The sequence below is a fragment of the Vicugna pacos genome, chromosome 12, assembly GCF_048564905.1.
Source record: "Vicugna pacos chromosome 12, VicPac4, whole genome shotgun sequence".
Taxonomy (NCBI): Eukaryota; Metazoa; Chordata; class Mammalia; order Artiodactyla; family Camelidae; genus Vicugna; species Vicugna pacos.
The window spans coordinates 41,132,376-41,153,177 of record NC_132998.1 but is presented as its reverse complement, the minus strand read 5'-3'; the positions used below and the strand labels follow the sequence as shown (position 1 = coordinate 41,153,177).

At 33.2% G+C, this 20,802-nt stretch overlaps 1 long non-coding RNA gene across 7 annotated transcripts in view; it reads right to left on the bottom strand.

The window, feature by feature from the left end:
* LOC140700223 (uncharacterized) overlaps positions 1 to 20,802 on the bottom strand; it is a 539,161-nt gene that overhangs the window by 106,430 nt on the left and 411,929 nt on the right. For all 7 annotated transcript variants that reach the window (XR_012078563.1, XR_012078562.1, XR_012078559.1 and 4 more), the window contains one exon: positions 3,804 to 3,921. This is a non-coding gene — a long non-coding RNA (uncharacterized lncRNA). The remainder of the gene's footprint in view (positions 1 to 3,803; positions 3,922 to 20,802) is intronic.

Below are 20,802 nucleotides of genomic sequence, written 5' to 3'. Positions count from 1 at the left end.
CCAAGGAACAGGCGATCTCTGAAAACTGGAAAAGATAAGAAAAGGGATTTCCCCTTACAGCTTCCAGAAGGAATGCAGTTTGCAGTTTGTCCCCATTTGACTCATTTAGAACTCCTAACCCCCAGAGCTTTAAGACAAACTTGTGTAGCTTTAAGTCACTAAGTTTGTGGTAATTTGTTATAGCAGCAATTAGATACTAATATGGTGGTTGTACAACCTGGCATTACCATTAACTTTAGTAGGTCTTCAATTTCATACTTTTTCAGTATTTCTTTTCATTCATTTTAATACTTAACTTTCATTTTTTTTAAAGAATTATGGCTAATAGTTAAAAGTAATTGCATATGATTTGTAAGAAACAAGAGTAAGTGACTAATAATAATGATATGGTTAGAAACACTGAAAGGCATTTATTTATTTTTAAGGTACACAGTAGAATTGGACATATGTATGTAATTCACATTGTATGAAATTTAAACAAAAATGAAGAACAATGTGATCACACAATATACTAACTTTTATATTAAAATAGAGAATTATATATAATTACATAATTGATAACTATGTATAATTATACATTGTTCTGCCTAATAAAATTTTTTAAATTTCATTTTAAAAATCAAGTGACAAGAAAAAACTAGTGAAATTTTTAAAAAAGACTCAATAGAAATGCTTTTAAATATCAGAATCATTAATATATGTAAATAAATATACATATAACTACATAAAATTGTAGAAGTAGTACAAAAATCAAAAGTGAAAAAGCAAAAATAAAACTAAGAAATCTTTAGATTCAGGCAAATCCTTATGTCTATCAAAACAGCAATATATGATAGTGCAACTTCAAAGTAATTTCTCAATTTGTTGTGCTTCAATTCTATTGCCTGTAGACTTTTAACAAGGAAGAAAAGTATATTTGAGTAGATCATAAAAAAGGATTATTTTTTCTTCAGATTTAAAAAAACCATAGTGAAATACTTCAGACTGACCTACCAGGCACAAAGACACGGTACTCTTCTGAAGAAGCAGCACTATCAGTGAGCGTAATGAACCTCCTGAGCAGAGCACAGGAGCTGACAAAGTTCATTCCCACAAAAGCTTCACAGACGTGCTGTTTAAAATGGTGCACATGTTTACAGGCAGCCAGCTTTAAAGCCAAACGTGATCTAAGAATTAACTCCCTTAATATGAAATGATGTTTGTCAGTTTATAATGGCAGTTTAATAGGCCTCTTCTTTATTGGCGCTTCTAAGATTTGCCCCGTTTCTAAACCCTCAGAGCCAAATATCCAGACTAAACTTAGCTAATCTCACTCTTTGGCATATTTTAATTATGCCTTCCCCTCCAAAATTATCCTCCTTTGCTACTAATGCTAATTATTGAGCCAAAACCAATCAACTTTGTTAGGTGTTTCAATTATTTCAGCTGTTTACTCAATTTCGACCTTGTTTCCAACACTCACTGGTTTAACAGAGTCTTTCCCATTCTTATTACTCATTTCAAGCTGCACTTGATGGCCCATCAAGAATAACAGCATTTAAACAACATCTCAGACTTGACTGCCCACTACATTCGTTCTAATTAAGCACATTTTCTTTCAGGCTGATTTGTTTTATATTTCTTGATATCATGGAAAAACATCAGAAAACCCCCAACATGTAACCTGATAATCCTAATCACTCCACGCAATGGGTTTTTTCTCTCGTGGACAACAGATGGAATAGGCAGACCGTGACTATTACGTACTGTTCTTAAGCAAAGTATGCCAAGGTACCTGCCAGTTCTGGAGACTGGCACACAGCTACAAGTAGTATCTACAAATCCTGTGTTTAACTACTTTTGCCTAGAAACCAAAATGGGTTTTTTTTTCTTTCAGTATTATTTCTATAAATATTAAAGGACTTGTTTATAAACATGCCAAATAATGTAAATAGTGTGACGGAAGCTCACTATTGGGGTCACCAATCCCACTGTGAAAAAATCTGAACCGCATTTCTTTTCTCTCATCCACTGCCCTCCCATCCCTGTCACCACTTTCCACACACACAAACATCTTTCAGATGAGTTCCAGTCCATATTTGCAGACTTTCTGCTAGAGATAGCATACATGTTCTGTTTATTTTAGAATTTCTCAAAGTGCCTAACAAAGGACCTTACGTATATTAGGAACTCAGTAAATATTTGCTGTGTAATGCCATTTCAGGAACAATTATTAAGTAAGAGGCAATGAAACAATAAATAATGCTTTTTAGACTTTTTAAACTTACATTTGAATTACATGCCTAGAATTAAAGAACCATGTCTCGTAATAGCATTACTAACCATCTACGTTATTAGGTACTGCTTAGAACAAACTAATTATAAAATACTCTCTAGTAATGTTTACATTAAAATAGTGGAATATCCACAAGGGTTTATCTTGCTTCAAATGGATACAAAATAATGGACACATTTGTACTAGCCAGACTTGACCAAAATGATTTCTTACAGCTTTAAATAAGAGTAAGACTACTCCACAAAAAGGTTAATCAAACTGACCAAGAAGTAATAACTACTTATTGATAATTAAAATTAAAACTTGTTCAGTTATTCATTCAAAAAATAGTAACTGAGATCAACTATGTGCCAGGCACTATTAGCTAGGTGAAATTTGTGAACAAAATGAAGTCCCTGCTGTCATGGGGCTTACATCCTAGTGGCAAGAGACAGATAGATAATACGTTATAGAGAAAAATAAAGCAGAATAGGAGATGAGGAGCAACTGTCAGGGTTTTGAGTTGACGCTAGGAGATCTTAGTAGGAGATGATGGTAAATTGGATGATTTGGGAAGCTGTGGAAATAAGGGAAAGTAGCCCAAGTCTAGAACAATATGTAAGGAAAAACTAACAGGATATTATAACTGTATGATAATAAAAACTGAGAAAGGAAAAGTCAAAGATGACTCCTTGGAAACATAAAGGTTATTGAAGAATCAAGAGCTGATACTGAGAGGAGGATCAGAGAATCATTCCCAGGGATGGGTGGTTTAATGGGATTCCTGGACAGCTAATATGTGTGCTGACATACTAAACTGGTGTTTTACTCCTATCTGGAAGGTCTGGTGAGTAAAAGACAGGTGGGCTAGCTACTTTATCATGGAACTAAAGAGCAGTGGACATTTTTCTCTTGGTGGGGGCATGAATTTGAAAGTATTCTCCCAACAGGGGTTATAAATATTTCTCACGGATCTGATGTGAGCCATTCACATGAAAGAAAAGTTGTTTGTCAAGTCCTGTCAAAGGAGATTTAATGGGGAGGCATAAAACCTTAGTGGAAAGAAAATGAAGGTAACACAGGATATAAGAAATAGATTCACAGACATAGAAAACAAACTTATGATGGGAGGGATAAATTAGAAGTTCAGGATTTTCAGATACTAACAACTATGTATAAACTGATAAACAGTAAGGTCCTACTGTTAAGCCAGGGAACTATATTCAGTATCTTGTAATAGCCAATAATGAAAAAGAATATATATATATATATATATATATATATATATATATAATTGAATCAATATGCTATACACCTGAAACTAAACAATATTGTAAATCAACTATATTTCAGTAAAAATAAAATAATAGAACAAGTAACAAACAAAATAGAAAATCTTCACCCTTGTTTAGTGGACAGCAGATGACAGAATCCCTTTGCTAGGGGTGTGGGGGGCCTTCTGACCTATCTATGGTAAAATGCTCATGGAACAATGAGTCAATATCAAACGTAGTGCATGACAATGCAGGATCACTCTGTCTGTACTTACCCAGTCAGAAGGATTCTTCCTTCTTCTCTCCTTCTTCTCTTTTCTTTCCAAGTTCAAAACATGAAAGGGTCACAAACAGAAGTTAAGAAGATAACAGCTGAATGGGAAGTGGAAGAGCCTAAATGAGGAAAGAAAGAAGAAGGTAAATCACAGCTTCCTTATTCAATTTCTGGCTTCTTACCTGGAGCAGGCTGAAACCAGCGCAGCAAAAGACTTAGCTTTGAATCAAGTTCAGAATTTTGATTTTGACCCAAGATTGGTCATTTTAATTAGTAAAGTGAGACTAATTTTATAAACTAAAAGGACTTATAGACTTATTCTCTAAGAGAAAAATGACAAAATTTATGGTACTTGCTCAAGGTTTCACCTGAGGCAATGGAAGAACTATCCCCACTACAGGGAATTAAAAAGAGACTGCAAGACAAACATAGATATTATATACACACACACACATATATATATACATACATATATATATATGTATCTGTATGTGTATATATATATATATATATATATATATATATATAGGAGTAGATATGTCTCTATATATATTTAATAAAGAAACTTGAATTTTGATTCTTCTTCCTAACATGTGTATTATTCCTGTAGCAGTATTAAGAAAATTTGATAAGCTATTACTTGTCTTTAACATTGTTCTTAATAAACTTATTGAATAGGATGGAATCAATGCTAATAAAACTCCTTTTATCTAAGGAGGTAAAAGATCTGTACTTGGAAAACTATAAGACACTGGTGAAAGAAATTGAAGGTAACACAGATGTAAAGATATACCCTGTTCTTGGAATGGAATAATTAATATTGTTAAAATGACCATAGTACTCAAGGCAATCTATACATTCAATGCAATCTCTATCAAAATACCAATGGCATTTTTCACAGAACTAGAACAAATAATTTTAAAATTTGTATGGAAACGCAAAAGACCCTGAATAGCCAAAACGATCTTGAGAAAGAAGAACAGAGCTGGAGGAATCATGCTGTCTGACTTCAGCCTATCCTATAGAGCTACAGTAATCAAAACAGTATGAAACTGACACAATAACAGGCACATAGATCAATGGAACAGAATCAAAAGCCCACACACTATGATGAATTAATCTATGACAAAGGTGGCAAGAATATACAATGGAAAAGAGACAGTCTCTTCAGTATGTGATGCTGGTAAAACTGGACAGCTACATGTAAAAGAATGAAATTAGAGAATATACAAAAGTAAACTCAAAATGGATTGAAGACCTAAATGTAAGATGGGCTCTTATAACACTCCTTGAGGAAAACATAGGCAGAACACTCTTTGACATAAATTGTAGCAGTATTTTTGTATCCATCTCCTAAAGTAAAGGGGAAAAAAGCAAAAATAAACAAATGAGACCTAATTAAACTAATAAGCTTTTGCATAGCAAAGGAAACCATATGCAAAACAACAACCTACAGAATGGGAAAAAAAATTTGCAAATGATGGACTGACAAAAGCTTAATTTCCAGAATATAGAAACAGCTCATACAACTTTTTAACAAAAACCAAACAACCCCATACAACAATGGGCAGAAGACCTAAACAAGCAATTCTCCAATGAAGACATACAAATGGCCAATAGGCATATGAAAAAATGCTCAATATTGCTAATTTTCAGAGAAATGCAAATCAAAACTACAATGAGGTTATCACCTCACACCAGTCAGAATGGCCGTCATTCACAAATCCACAAATGACAAATGCTGGAAAGGCTGTGGAGAAAAGGGATCCCTCCTTCACTGCTGGTGGGAATGCAGTTTGGTGCAGCCACTGTGGAAAACAGTATGGAGATTCCTCAAAAGACTTGGAACAGACTTCCCATATCACCCAGGAATCCCGCTCCTGGGCATATATCCAGAAGGAACCCTACTTCAACGTGACACCTGCACCCCAGCGTTCATAGCAGCACTATTTACAATAGCCAAGACATGGAAACAGCCTAAATGTCCATCAACAGATGACTGGATAAAGAAGAGGTGGTATATTTATACAATGGAATACTACTCAGCCATAAAAAGAACAACATAATGCCATTTGCAGCAACATGGATGCTCCTAGAGAATGTCATTCTAAGTGAAGTAAGCCAGAAAGAGAAAGAAAAATACCATATGAGATCACTCATGTGTGGAATCTAAAAACACAAACAAACAAACAAAGCATAAATACAAAACAGAAATAGACTCATAGACATAGAATACAAACTTGTGGTTGCCAAGGGGGTGGGAGGTGGGAAGGGATAGACCGGGATTTCAAAATTGTAGAATAGATAAACAAGATTATACTGTATAGCACAGGGAAATATACAGAAGATGTTATGGTAGCTCACAGAGAAAAAAAGGTGACAATGAATATATATATGTTCATATGTAACTGAAAAATTGTGCTCTACACTGGAATTTGATACAACATTGTAAAATGATTATAAATCAATAAAAAATCTTAAAAAAAAAAGTCCACATATGATAAATGTTCGAAAGGGTGTGGAGAGAAGGGAACCTTCCTACACTGCTGGTTGGAACATAGTTTGGTACAGCCATTATGGAAAACAGTATGGATATTCCTCAAAAAACTAAAAATAGACTTATATGATCCAGCAATCTCACTACTGAATATATAACTGGAGGGAACTCTCATTTGAAAAGATGCATGCACCTCAATGTTCATAGCAGCACTATATACAATAGCCAAGACATGGAAGCAACCTAAATGTCCATTGACAGATGACTACTTAAAGAGGTTGTGGTATATTTATACAATGGAATACTACTCAGTGATAAAAAAGAATAAAATAATGACATTTGCATCAACATGGATGGATCTAGAGATCATTATTCTAAGTGAAGTAAGCCAGAAAGACAAAGAAAAATACCATATGATATCACTAATATGTGGAATCTTAAAAAAAAAAAAGGGAACTAATGAACTCAGCTACAAAAGAAACAGCCTCACAAACATAGTAAACAATCTTACGGTTACCCAGGAAAGGGGGTGGGAAGGGTTGAATTTTGGAGTTTGAGATTTGCAAATGTTAACCACTATACATTAAAATATATAAAAAAAAAGTATTCTATATAGCACAGGGAACTGTATTCAATATCTTGGGATAGCAATAAGTTTAATGAAAAAGAATATGAAAATGAATATTATGTGTGTGTATACATATATGTATATGCATGACTTTGCTGTCCACCAGAAATTGGTACATTGTAACATACTATACTTCAGGGACATTATGCTGTCCATCAGAAATTGACATGTAACTAACTATACTTCAATTTAAAAAAAAGGATATCATATTGTTATTTGACAAGTATGCTTTCCATCAGATATATTATTGTAACATGGCTTAAATGACTATATTAACAATAAGTGATCCATTTTGGTGGGGGATAATTAGGTTTATTTATTTTTGGAGGAAGTTAATGCATGTTAAGCATGCATTCTACCACTTGAGTTATACCTTCCCCATCCTTGACTGTTTTTGTTCTTTGTTACAGATGGCTTCATTATAGAATAATCCATAAACAAATCGGACATTCTCTTGTGTGCACCTCTTACAAATGAAAAAATGTATATGTTTATTCCATTCCCCCATTTACTATACTGAAGGATTACTGGCACATACTATTTCCACCTGGGTGTGCATGTGTGTAAGTATTTCTATGGGTTTTCCACAACTATATAAAAGCTTCGTGGATCATACACTCTAAAAAGTCAAAATGTAAAGAAATAATTCTTCATATTTAAAATTAAGGAAAATAATTATACTCTGTTTTGATGTGATATTATCTGTTGAAGCTGAAGGTAAATAAAGGGAACTTGATGTATTCTTTCCTCCATATTTTGGGAAAGTTTACAAAATTGTATTTTATGAAGAAAATTAAAATATACTATGTCTTTTTATTCAAGGCATTTTTTGACATGGGGATGGTTGGTTCATGAGGATCCCTTAATGGTTTTTACACTGTAAAAACACTAACAACTCTTCCACTGAGCAAGGAGATAGGAAAATTCTGGCTTCAGTTGATAATTTGTGTGATCCTGTGCTAGGTACCAATTTTATGAATAATGATTCTAAAAACTTTATTTTAGGATTACCCATCCATATATATAGGAAATTTTGTGCTTCTGAAGTTCCAGTAGCATCAATGGAATAAGCCAAAAATGAGAAATCTATTTTTAAAGGAATAGGAGATTTTGAAAAAGAGTTCATCTGGGTAGAAAAATTTTCCAGTAAGGTGATGCTGCAATTCTAGAACACTATATTATAAATACGCATTATACTAAGCCATTTTACTTAGTAGAGAGCTTTAATATTGAATATATGTCAAGATCCTTAAATGCTATTTTACCAGGTGGCATTATATAGTATAAAATTATAGAGAACAGTGCTATCGAGGAACAGTGAGGAGAACAGAAACTAGGTAATGAAAGAAAACACTGTATCTGTTATTGAAGGGATACAAGTCAATATATGGCTTCCTGAATGCTCTTATTGTTTGCAATCAAAGGCATACGGCAGTTGTCAAATAAATACTTATTGGGTTATAATAATCATTTGAATTTTAAAATGCAAATTATCTCTCTGGCAAGCTTTGTCAGATAACTCTGATATTTTTCCAGCATGTTTATTTATAAAGAAAGGAATAACATATTTGAAGAAGGAGCAGACAAAAAGATAATTCCATCTTTATCAGAATTTTAAAAATTCAGGAGAATTTGGACATTTTCATGGAAATATATCTTGGAGAAAAATATAAAGAAAATGAATATTACACAGAGGAATGCATCAAGTGTATTACTGTGAGTCCATCATAGAGACCTCAGAATATAAAATATTATAAAATATATATAAAAATTTTAATGATTATTTCAAAATTGTGTTTTTAACAAGACATGTTGACTACAGAAAAATGAGGGAACTTAAGGAAGAGACAAATATCAAATACTATATATATATATATATATATATACACACATACACACACATATATATACACGCACATACATATAACTGGTTGATTGCACTGATGCATCCAATTAGTGAGTTGACCATATCTAGCAACCTTTGCCTTGTAACTTAATCGTCCTCTTGCCCATTGACTCTTGGCTGGCCTTGTGGTTTTTTTAGCCAACAGAATATGCTACTTTACTAGTATGAAAATGATGGTGTGCTACTTTTGAGCTTGTATGCTTCTATTTACCCTCTTGAAACTCTGAAATCCACCATAAGAACAAGCATAGGGATGGATTTCTGGAGGCAGAAAGACCAAGGGAAACAGACAAGTCATTTCAGCTTAGCTCATGCTAGACCAGTCAGGTACTAGCCAGCCTGCTGGCTGACCACAGAAACATATGCCTAGCTAAGAGCATCCAAACTGGCTCAATCAGCCGATCCACTCAACTAATCTCAGATTCCTGAAAAGTAATAAATAGTCGTTATTTGAAGCCACCAAGTTTGGAGGTGGTTTATAACAAGACAATATTGTTGTAATAGATAATACACAGCAAGTAGGTAATTTACCACCCAAACCAGGAGTTTTGAGAATGAAAGGGGCTACTATCAATTTATACTGAGAAAGCAGACATAAGTTGGCCCTGCCCAAGTATAACCAGGCATGTAGTCATTTTATTTATATAGAATTCAGTATCAGTCATTATCCAAAGCTTTCTTTCTTAAACTTACAAAGTTTATGTTTTGTTTATTGGGGTATAGGGTTATGAAAAATGTAGAAAAATGAAATAAACTATTACCATACCTTTAATAATATGTGCATTCGTCTTTTAGTTGTAAAGAATAGAAATACAACTCAAAACGACTTACAAAATAAAGACATTTATAATCTTGTATAAAGAGTTAAGGTTGGTTGGTTTACTGGCTCAATGATGTCACAAAAAATAATAAACAAGCAAATAACCTCAACCTGTTTTTATTATAATCTTCCTTATCTTAATAAATAACATTATCATCTGTCCAATTCTCATAACAATTTTTCTCTTTCTCTCATTTTATTCACCAGGAAACCCTGATGCCTGAACCACTGAAATATATAGAGAATCTGACTATATTTTACTAGATCCATTACCATCTTGATCTAAAGCACCATCCTCTCCTGCTGAATTACTGCAATAGCCTCCTAATCTATCTCTCTACTTCAAACCTTGTATCTCTAAAGTTTATTCTTAACTACAGAGTGATCTTTTGATACCGAAAATCAGATCATGCCCCATCTCTACTGACAGCCCTCCACTCTCTGTCCATTTAATTAAGTTACATGTTCTAATATTGTGTTGTACATTTCAGTAGTCACTATTCATATGTGGCTACTGATAACTTGGTATGTGCCTGGTTCAAACAATGGTACATTTTAAGTATAAAATACACTTTGAATTTGAGAGACTTAGTATGACAAAAAAGAATGCCAAACATCTCATTAATAGCCTACAATAATGTTGATTAAATGTTTAGAAGATAATGTTTTGCATGTATTGGATTAAATAAAATATATTACTAAATTAATTTGGTTTTATTTTACTTTTTATGTGGCTACTAGAAACTGTAAAATTACATACATGTCCTGCAATGTATTTCTATTGGCTCCTAATACCACCCTGCATTAATCTCTCACTATGTGCTTCCTTTTTGTTCACTGCAACCAACAACTTGGGTAATATACTTTTGTGTTCCTCCTACTGTCACAGAAACACTAAAGATGCATCTACTTGGTAATTTTTAGGGGCAATTTTAAGTTTTGTGTTAACAAATAAAATGTGGAATTTTCTGAAGAAAACAGTACATTATTACCATAAAATAAGGCAAAAGTGAGTATTTACTAGAATTAAAAAGAATTCACAGCAAATTATAATTCTTAAAAAGCTGAAAAATACCACAGACATCAGAAACTCTAGATGCTACAGTAATAAATCATATTATGGGCACCATAATCTGTAACATTATATTGTCTCTGGCCCTTCACAAAGAAGTATCCACTAGCAATAGAATTATTTCTGAAAACTATTTCTGTGTTGGGATGGCTAGCCATAACATAACCATAAATGGAAGTGATTGAGAATTATATATGTATATTCCACCAAACTCATATCATGTATAATCATATTAAATGTATCCTCAGCTCAGCTTCTATTTAGCTATTTTTCCAAAAATGTGTGTGGCACTTGGACACCACCCTACAAAAATAGGAGTATAATGGAGGAGAATTTGAAGTTGATAGTGACCTTACCCAATTGAATATAATAAAAATCTAATAAAAATTTTTACAAAAACATGTGACCATATGATTATATTGCTAGCTTCACAGTAAATACTCTTTTGAGGTCTTTAGATGAGTAATGCCCTCATCTTCTTCAACTCCTCATAAATATCACCTTCCCAATGAGGCTTACCTTGGAAAACCTATTTAAAATCACTACCATCTACAGCTTTCCTGATGTGACTTACTCTGCTTTATTTTTTTCTAGAGACTTCTACATACTACAAAATTTGCTTTACTAAGTTTTTTTTGGCTGGTTGATCATTCCCCAGAATTACTGGAATACAAACGCCATGAGAACAAAGACTTTTACACCTTTCTCCCCTCCCACCCATGCTTTCCCAAGGCTTTGAATCATGCCTAGAGCAAAGTAACTACTCAATAAATGTGCATTCAATGAATGAAGTAGCCAGAGCCTCTCATCTTTCTGCTCTGCCAACCTCATTGGTCTTCAGATTTTTATCTTAAGTTTGCAAGATGAGGCAGCAGACATTCTCTCTTCAAAGTGGGTACTAAAGCAGGACCAGGAACTTTTCCTTCTTGGTTCTCCTTTGAATTTGTCAACATTCTCTAGCATAGACCATGTACTCGAGCACAAAAAAAGCCTCAACAAATTTAAGAGGATAGAAATTATTTCGAGCATCTTTTCTTGACCACAATGGCATGAAACTAGAAGTCAACCAAGGTGGCAGGGGTGCACAGAGCAAAAAACAACTGCATGGATGCATGGAGACTAAACAACGTGCTGCTTTGCATTTGTCTAACTCATTAATTCTTGCTTTAACATTGGCCATTTTCTTCATTATGTTCTCCTGTCATTAATTTTATTTTTCCTTTCCTAGCATTGTTTTGAATGCCTAAGTTATTTTCCCTTCTTTTCTTTTTCATTAGATTTATGTATTGAGTTTATAAATTTTCCTCTGAGGACTATTTAGCTGCCCCATGCATTTTTCTATGTCAGGCTTCAATTGTCATAATTTTAAAGAGTTTGCAATTTGTGACTGAACTTTTTCTGTAATTTCTGAATTGCTTAAGGAACAGTTTCATGTTTTGTTTTGATATAATTTGTACATGAATAGGACATTTTTTCCTGTATTTTTCTGATGTATAGTTTTACTACATTGTGATCAGAGAACATGATCAAATATTCATATTTTTAGAATATATGGGGCTAGGTTTTTTTTTGGCCTAATAAATGGAAGTTTATCATGAATGCTTCATCTACAGTCATATTTTTTAAAATAGTGCTGCATTTCTTAACAAAACACGTAATTTATTCCAGTTGGATCTATTAATTCCATTAAGCTACACATTCAAATAATCCTGCCTAAAACTAGGTATCACTAAAACAGATGAAACTTAAAATTGGCATCACTGGAATATTAGAATGCTCTAATTATCACTATAAACTAATTCACTTAGCATCTTATGTTAAGTAAAAAGAGCTAAATTAAGAATTTTCTTCCGTTTGTCACCTAGGAATATAAAAGTGAAAAATAGGTAAAATCTATTTATGCAATATTTTATCAATTCATTTATAAAGAAGAATAAGATTTTTTTTTTTTTTACTTATATCACATCTGCCAAAGTATCCTTTGGAAATTGTCACTAAACTCATTCAACATGTCTACTTAAACATTAAGTAAAAGTGTATAATGGCTTTGGTCTAACTGATTCAGTGAAAGTTTGATCCAAAAGATAAACTGGGAAAAGGACCATTGGATTGTTTCTTTACCTTTTCCCATAAAATGCAAATTACTTATCATGAAAATGTATGAGATTACCACAAGTATAATTAAGATTATTATAATTCAATACTCAAATTTTAGGATTCAAACTGAAAACTAAAAAATCCAATTTTCTCTATTTCTTTAATGATAAATTTGATCTAATTTCTCAGTCTTTGTGATGCAGCACTTTGTCAATACAGTTACGTCTTATTTATTTCTGAAAAGGCAAAGCCAACACAAAGAATATTTCTGTACTTTTTTGATTGTTTTTAGCTGTATGTCAGATGTATATAATTTTCTCTGAATTCCCTCTGCAATTAAAATGTGATTTCAAGACCTACTAGATTTGTAGGTGAGACAGATTTCAAGGATTTTTGACTTGAATTCATTCTGATTATTTTCTTTACTGAACAAAATCACAAAGAAACTCTGCTTCTAATAAAATACTGCTGCAGAAACAGAGCTGACTTGCTACAGCTTTATATACAGCTTGGCTTTCCCTGTGGGAGATGAATAATAATTGTTTTGTTTCCAGAGCATCGCAGAGTAATATGAAATTTGCAGAGAATAATAAACAGAAGCTAGGCTTAGCTCCTGCCTCTGAATCATCAGCCGGATCAAATGAGCGCTGGATGTTGTACAAAGTGAATGTAATGTTAACACTCTGCAGTTGAAATGAAAATATTTCACCTGCTAACATATTTCAAAATGACTTTTGAAACAGATGCCTTACTTTGATGATACTTTACTCCCTATACATTACAGGTATTGTTATTTATCAACAGGGTTTTATGTTGATATTTTCCTCTAAGGTTTAATCTTTGACTAAAAGGGCATGCTTGAATTTACATTTTTAATGAGTTTCTATTGAAGTTTAAGTGGTCCATGGAATCTTCAAAATATATTTTATTACTAACAGAAGAGTATTTCCAAATCCCCAGTGTGTAATATAGATATATGTAATTGGGAGGTTGCAAAACCTATTTAATTTTTAGGGTTGCATTTCAGTGAAGACTCCAGATTCTGAAATACACAGGTTTGAGCTTTTACTTTCTCTGTGACCTTGTAAAATTAATAGCTATAATTTTATCCAAGTAATTGGATATAAGGAAGACAATAATTGACCTTGTTGATAGAGATGCCATGGAAATTAAATGAGATAAGCCAAACAAAACTCCTTACACAATGCCAGATACATATTGACTGATTACTAAATGATAGATGTTATTAATGAAAATGAATTTATAATATTGTGAAAATAACCCTGAGCAAGAAATGCTGACCTCTAGTAAAAACACTATTACTTAATAGCTCTGAAATGTTGGGAAAAACACAGAAACTCTTGGAATTCATTTTAATAGCCATAAAATAAAGGTTTCCATAATTCTTTGCATATCAAATAAAACTGACATAAAGACAAAAATCAGGCAATATATATGATTATACCATACAATCAGATAACTTTTATTTAAGGGTTTACTCAGTTTATCACTTTCCTTCACACACAGATTTCCTCCAAAATCATAAAATTAGTTGATGTTTTCTACATAAATCCGTATGTAAAAAAAAAATGTCAAACTGCTGGCTATTATAAGCAGGCTTAGAATATATATAAATTTTTTTCATGGTTTGGCTTTTCTAGAAATGTGCTTTTCATTGCTGTTTTACCTCATTCCTAACAGTTAACTATCAACCATGTCAACCATGTATTTAAAATAGTTTACTTCTTCAATCCCTCACTACAAGTGCCATATTTCTTTTATCCCTTTGGAATACACTGGTTATAAAATTCAGCATAGCAAAAGAATGAAATTGGATGTACATCTCAAGCAAGCTACTTTGGTCACCATATCTCCCAGGAACAACTTGATATAGATTTATAATCCATCTTTAAAATTGATGAACCTTTGGAACTGAAATGGAAATGAAATATTTAGGTACTGAAACTTTAACATGATTTAAAAACCCAAGTAGAATAAAGAGGGCTAACTTGGAGGAAATAAAGAAAAAGAAAAAAGAATTGGTTCTCTGTCTGATTTGTATTGTGACAAAGAGACAAACTTTTGCATACTGGACTGAAATATATATGAACTTCTATTTCCACTCACTGGTGCTGGAAATATATAACTCAATTCAGCTAAATGAATCTTTTTTGTATACTCCCAAATGCTCCAATTTCTTCCCCATAGTCCACTGAAGTTTTTGCAGACTTAAGAAGTGATTGGCAGCTCAGCTATCTCCATGGAGATTAATAGTATGTGATTTGCAACATGCTTTTAAAGTAGGAAGAAGTGCCAGATTCAATGGTACTTAATTATAGACTATGAGCCAATTTTGTACCAGGCTATAAATATTTGGGGATGAGATCTATAGAAAATAAAAACTGTATTGTAAGAAAACATAGCTACATTTTAAATATAAAGGATATTCAAAATGCTGTTTCACTGAGTTTTACTGTTTTCCAGTAGATGATTCTGTTGGGAGTGAATTCTCCATAGTGTTTCCACACATTGTATGACAATTTTGATCTAGATTATCTTTTCAAGAATGTTTGCATAGAAAGCAACCTGAGAGGATATAAATAGTCTCCCTATGAATCAGTGGGCTCATTTGTTTTCTGACCAGAATAATATAATGTCTTTGTCCCTCCATAATAAGATTGGGAAAAACATGATTCCACAGCTATGATGCAGACCATTGTTGTACAGCATCCATAGGACCATGGAGCAATAAGTGTTTGATGCAAACATAAAGTACATGCTGTCTGCTGTATTGTGAGTCATAAACTCCTTTGTCTCTATCCCATGGGTCTCTGGCTTTCTGCTAGGATCCGTGAAACTGTGGCAGGGTAACTCATTAGCTTAGAAGTAGGGTAAAATCTCAGACTCTTCATCATTTTTGACAGATTCACTTTGATCCAAGAGTTATTTATTAAGGACTTAATGGGCATGTGACTGTGTTCAATGTTGCATGGAAAGAAAAACAAAGATTCTATGCAGCCCATACTCCAAAGGTATTTACCATTAGAGGTTGAGTGGAGAAGTAAGCAACCCCTAGAATAGTGTAATTCAGAGGAAGAAATTATTTATACTGAAAAAATACCCCCCCAAAAAAAACAACAAACAAAAATACAACCACCACCATCACTAACAAATTATATTTTGATAGGTGCCAAATGGGTAACATGGGGGTAAATAAAAACCCAGACTAATGAAGTTATAGGAAATCTTGGCCTGTTTCTGTAGTGACAAGTAGCTAATCCTAGTTTAATTTTATATTGTGTGGAGAACTGTGCAAGGGTATGAGACTTAAACCCAATGTAAGATAGATCAAGTGCTTGATGGACAAGAAAAGAAGTTTGGGACCTTGTATCTACCAGAAGTCAACCACTAGGAAATACATACACACACACACTTGCACACACACCCAAATTATTTCAGGGAATTTGCCTACAAATTTTGGAGGGGAGGGACTGGCTTCAACAGTCTCTGCAAGGCTGTCTCCACTTCTGATGCTGGAGCGTGAAGTCTACAGGGCAGCAGTCAGGAAGGGAAGATCAGGAACAACAGACTGGACTTTTATGAGCATGAGCTAGAATTTCCCAAGGGGTGTCTGAATCCCATGTCCATTCTTGTTGCCTCTTATCTTTGTGACCAGGGCATCCTGTAAAAGCCTCCGAGCCAAATACACATATTTGGTCCAAATGCTCCTTCACACCAACAAGGTGAATCCACAGATGAGCAATAATGGTACAAAATGATTGCTACCTCCACTCCTTCTCCAAAATCTTGTAAGAATCTCTCTTGTGGCCCATCTTAACAAGAACCATAGAAGGAAGGAAGTTCTGGGAAGTCGTTTGGCTTGAGTGACCTAGTACAGAGTCGTCATAATCTTTAGTAGATAGATACTGGAATGCTTTTAAAGATTTTTATTTATTTTTTGTTTTTAAAATAATGCTAGAGAAAAAAATGAAATAATGCTAGAAAAACTGTTAAGGATTCTTATATTTTGTAAAAATGTACAGACTAATTTGAAAACAGAAAAGTTGAATTCTGAAGAGCAGCTAATTATTTTGAAAACAGTCATTAACAGTTATTACTTTCAACAAATTATCTTTTTCCCATATTGCTTATCAGAAATAAAAAATATATATATTTAATACACATGCAAACAATCAATCTACCAAAAAATACAGTAAATCACCTTCACATTACACACGCACACACACACACACGCACATAGACACCTATATATGCAAGAAAAACCCAAAGAAGATGGTCTTATTTGTTCATCTAATTCAGCTCGGTCACCTGGTCTGGACCATGGAGAACCAAAGTTGTGTAAGACCATTTCACTGTCCTAAAGAAGTACCTTGGCTTAGCACTTAACTATAAGGGCAATTCTCTAGAAGATAAAAAACACAAAAATGTCAAGCCTTCAGCAGTTGACTTTTATTTTAGTCTATTTTAGATGATAGAGACTTCTTTTTGTGCCTCAAAAAATGAATGTGAAGACAGTGCCACAAGTTTTACTGTATTTAATTCAGTTTTCTCTAAGCCTAAAATGGAGAAAGCATTAATAAATACTGAACTCCTTGTCTCAGATCTGCCTGGAACAGATTTTAATAAATTACATTTTATGCTGCAATCCAAGCATTGAGCTGCCACACTTATAATTAATAGAGCAGCATTCTTATAAAAGAACAACAGTTCTAAAAGAAAAGAATTTTGTTGTACAGTGCTATCACATCAAGATTAAAAAGAGGTACAATATTGTTGCAGTAAAATAAAGGAAAAATTTTATTGTTAAATAATAAATTATTAAGCTTTCAATTCTGTACAGGATTTTAAAGTATAATAGAAACATTTGACATCACAACTTGAAAAAAAACAATTTGTAAAAAATGGAATGGAGTCATTATTGTTTTGTTGTAAGACTTTAAGAGAAGGTGCATGAAAATTCATTTGAATAGCAATGAAATTTCTGAATTAAAATTATACTCTTGGTTTGAAGTCCTAAACAAATGGACATGAAAAACCCTCAAAAGTGCTGGTAATTTTAATGTTCTTAATGTATGTCTTTGGCAACATTCAAGTTTTTCAGTTTTTCAAAATTTTATTTTAATTTTTAGAATAATCCAATTATCACTGAAATTATTCTAAGATACGTTCAAATCTTTGCAAGGCAAATTGACTTTTTCAGTCAGTGGGGGTGAAAAAATATTTTCTCCATAGCTGATCCAGAATTCTTCATTGAACAAGAATTGTGTTTGTTTAGAAATTTATACTGAAGAAAAGAAACTTAGTTAGGTTTTTAGCTTTTAATGCATTGTTTGGATGAGCCAAGGAGGAGGGAAACTGTTACAAATTAAAACGAGCAGAAACTGAAAGTAGAGAGAGCAGACAAGAAAAAAGAGAGGAGAGACGAAGAAACTAAGAGAGGAGTCAAACACTGCACTGGTACACCAAAATCTGAGTTGCAGAAATGGCCAAAGAACTTACAGCTGGATAGCCAACACTGCTTCTGAAGTTATTTAATTGCAAAGAGAAAAATTTCTCATCTGCTTTAATTCTTCTGGAGTGAGTACAGTCTCTCCTCTAAAACCGAACAAGCAAAACTAGAAGTTAATTAATCATCTTGATTCTTTTTTTTTTTTTGGTTTATATACCTTCTTTATGTCTTGTCAACTAGTGGCTTTCAAATTTTAGCATTCATCAGAATTGCCTGGGGAACTTTTTAAAACAGAATGCCAGGATTTATTACCAGAGCTTTCAATTCAGCAAATCTAGAGTGTGGCCTGGCACTGCTGGTTAGGGGTCTACACTTTGACAATAACTGCTCTAAAGGATAGTCCAAATAGGTCAGTCTCATGATTTTCCCTGCCACCACCCTCACTAGGCCACCATCATCATTCACCTCGACAAGAGCCTCCTGACTGATCTCTCTACTACTTCTATACTCAGTAGCCTGAATAATCTTTCAAAACATATAAATCTGATTCAATAAATAAAATTTCCACCAAATAGCCTTCTCTGTCCATTTTTTGTAAAGGAAAATGAACTCCTCCCCCTCTCATCATCCTGTCCCCAAATGCACACTACTTTATATTTTAAGAATATGTACCACTGTTTCATGTTTACTTGTTTAATATATATTGGTTATAAGCCACTAGAGTTGTGACATAAGATAGTTTGTCCTTCTTGCTTACATCCCTGCTCCCACATAGTACATGGTTCATTTTGTAGGTTTCATTAATATTTGTTGAAAGAATTAATAAAATGGTATATGTGTGTTTGGAGGGGCATATTGCTATTTTGGAGAAATTAAAGAAAATGGCAGAATTCTATATTCAGGTCAACATAGTAGAAGAGAAATTATGTGCTTGAGATGATAAAACAATTTTTAAGTTGACTTAGTTCCCTGGAATAGGAACTCAGAAGCAAAAGGTTGTAAGAATGCTAATTATTTCTCCTATATTTGGAAACTGTAATGCCTCTTGAGATTTAGACTTTCTACAGATGATTGAATGGGTATTAAATCAATATTCTCTAGAGCTAAAGGGAAGGGATACACAAATTTTGGAAATACATTGGATACAATTAAATTGTCCCTTTAAAATAAAACTGCCCTGTTCAAATACAATGGTATTATTAGTAAGTAACTGGTAACCATAATGAGACGTATTTTCATACTGTACTATATGTTTTAGAATTTGAGGTGCCAAATAATCCTTGAAAATTTGTTTTGTTTCTTAAATGTTATACTATGTGTAAGTCTGATTTCTATATTGTTAAAATTATTTGTCTATGTATAAACCATGGACATGCATACACATGCACATACATACACACACATCATTCTCTGGAATGATTTCAATTATATTGAATGTTTACAAACAAGATGATGTATCTATATGTGAGGTATGACAAAGAGTATAATAATATTAAGCTGAATTTTTTTCCCAGATATAGTAACTCATTTCAGTTATCATTACATTTTATGAGCTTTATATGTGATTCTGGCTTTTAAAAATATTTTATTGTGTCTAGTTATTTTTTAAATTTCCATGGAAATTCTAATCACAAGAATTTCTATTTTATTTACACTCTTACTTATAGTCCGGCTCTGTAATTTCTCATTTGGACCAGATACTCTTCTCTGTGCTTCTGTTTCCTCATTCATAAAGTGGGAATAATAATACTATCTATGTCAAAAGGTTGCTTTGAGCAATTGATTAGTCATTACATATGAGTACCTGACTCATGGTAAATTCTCAATAAATGTTCATTTAAGTATTATTTTAAATTATTGCTATTATTACTATTACTAACTAAGACAATTCCCTGGATTGGACTGTTAACCACCAACCAGAAGCCATTGTTGGCAAAGGGAGCAAGAGGATGAAAAGTAGTCGAAAGTGAAGTGACATGATGAGTAAAAATGATGGTGTCACAAAGGTGAAATCTTCAACCAGTAGGTAGAGGTTTGTCTGACTGGAATGTGGGGATTGTGAATGTGGACCAGCTGGTTCAGACAGCAAATGGTTTTGGAAAATGGAATTGTCTGGCATTCAATCCCTGATTGTGGGGACTGGGAAATGGAACAGAAGTATAGTTTATTGAGCACCTGCTACATACCAGGTAATCACATTCATGTTGTATTATTTTAGGGTTGTCAGTGTTTTTATTTTTACAGATTTTAAGGGAAAAGAGGGACATCTGGCAACTTACAGAATATTACACCATTAAAAATCATAGAGTCTGAATTCAATCTTGGTTTTGTCTAAATCCAAAGTTAATAACCTCTTTGCTCTCATGCTTTCTTTTCGATGGAAAAAAGAAATGAATTTGCAAGTTTCTGGTATACAAATTAAATCTATCTACAACATGAAGACTGCCTTCAGTTTACTTCAAAACCAAAAATCCCCCTTTTGGGGACGTGGTTTCCTGGAGCCAATGATA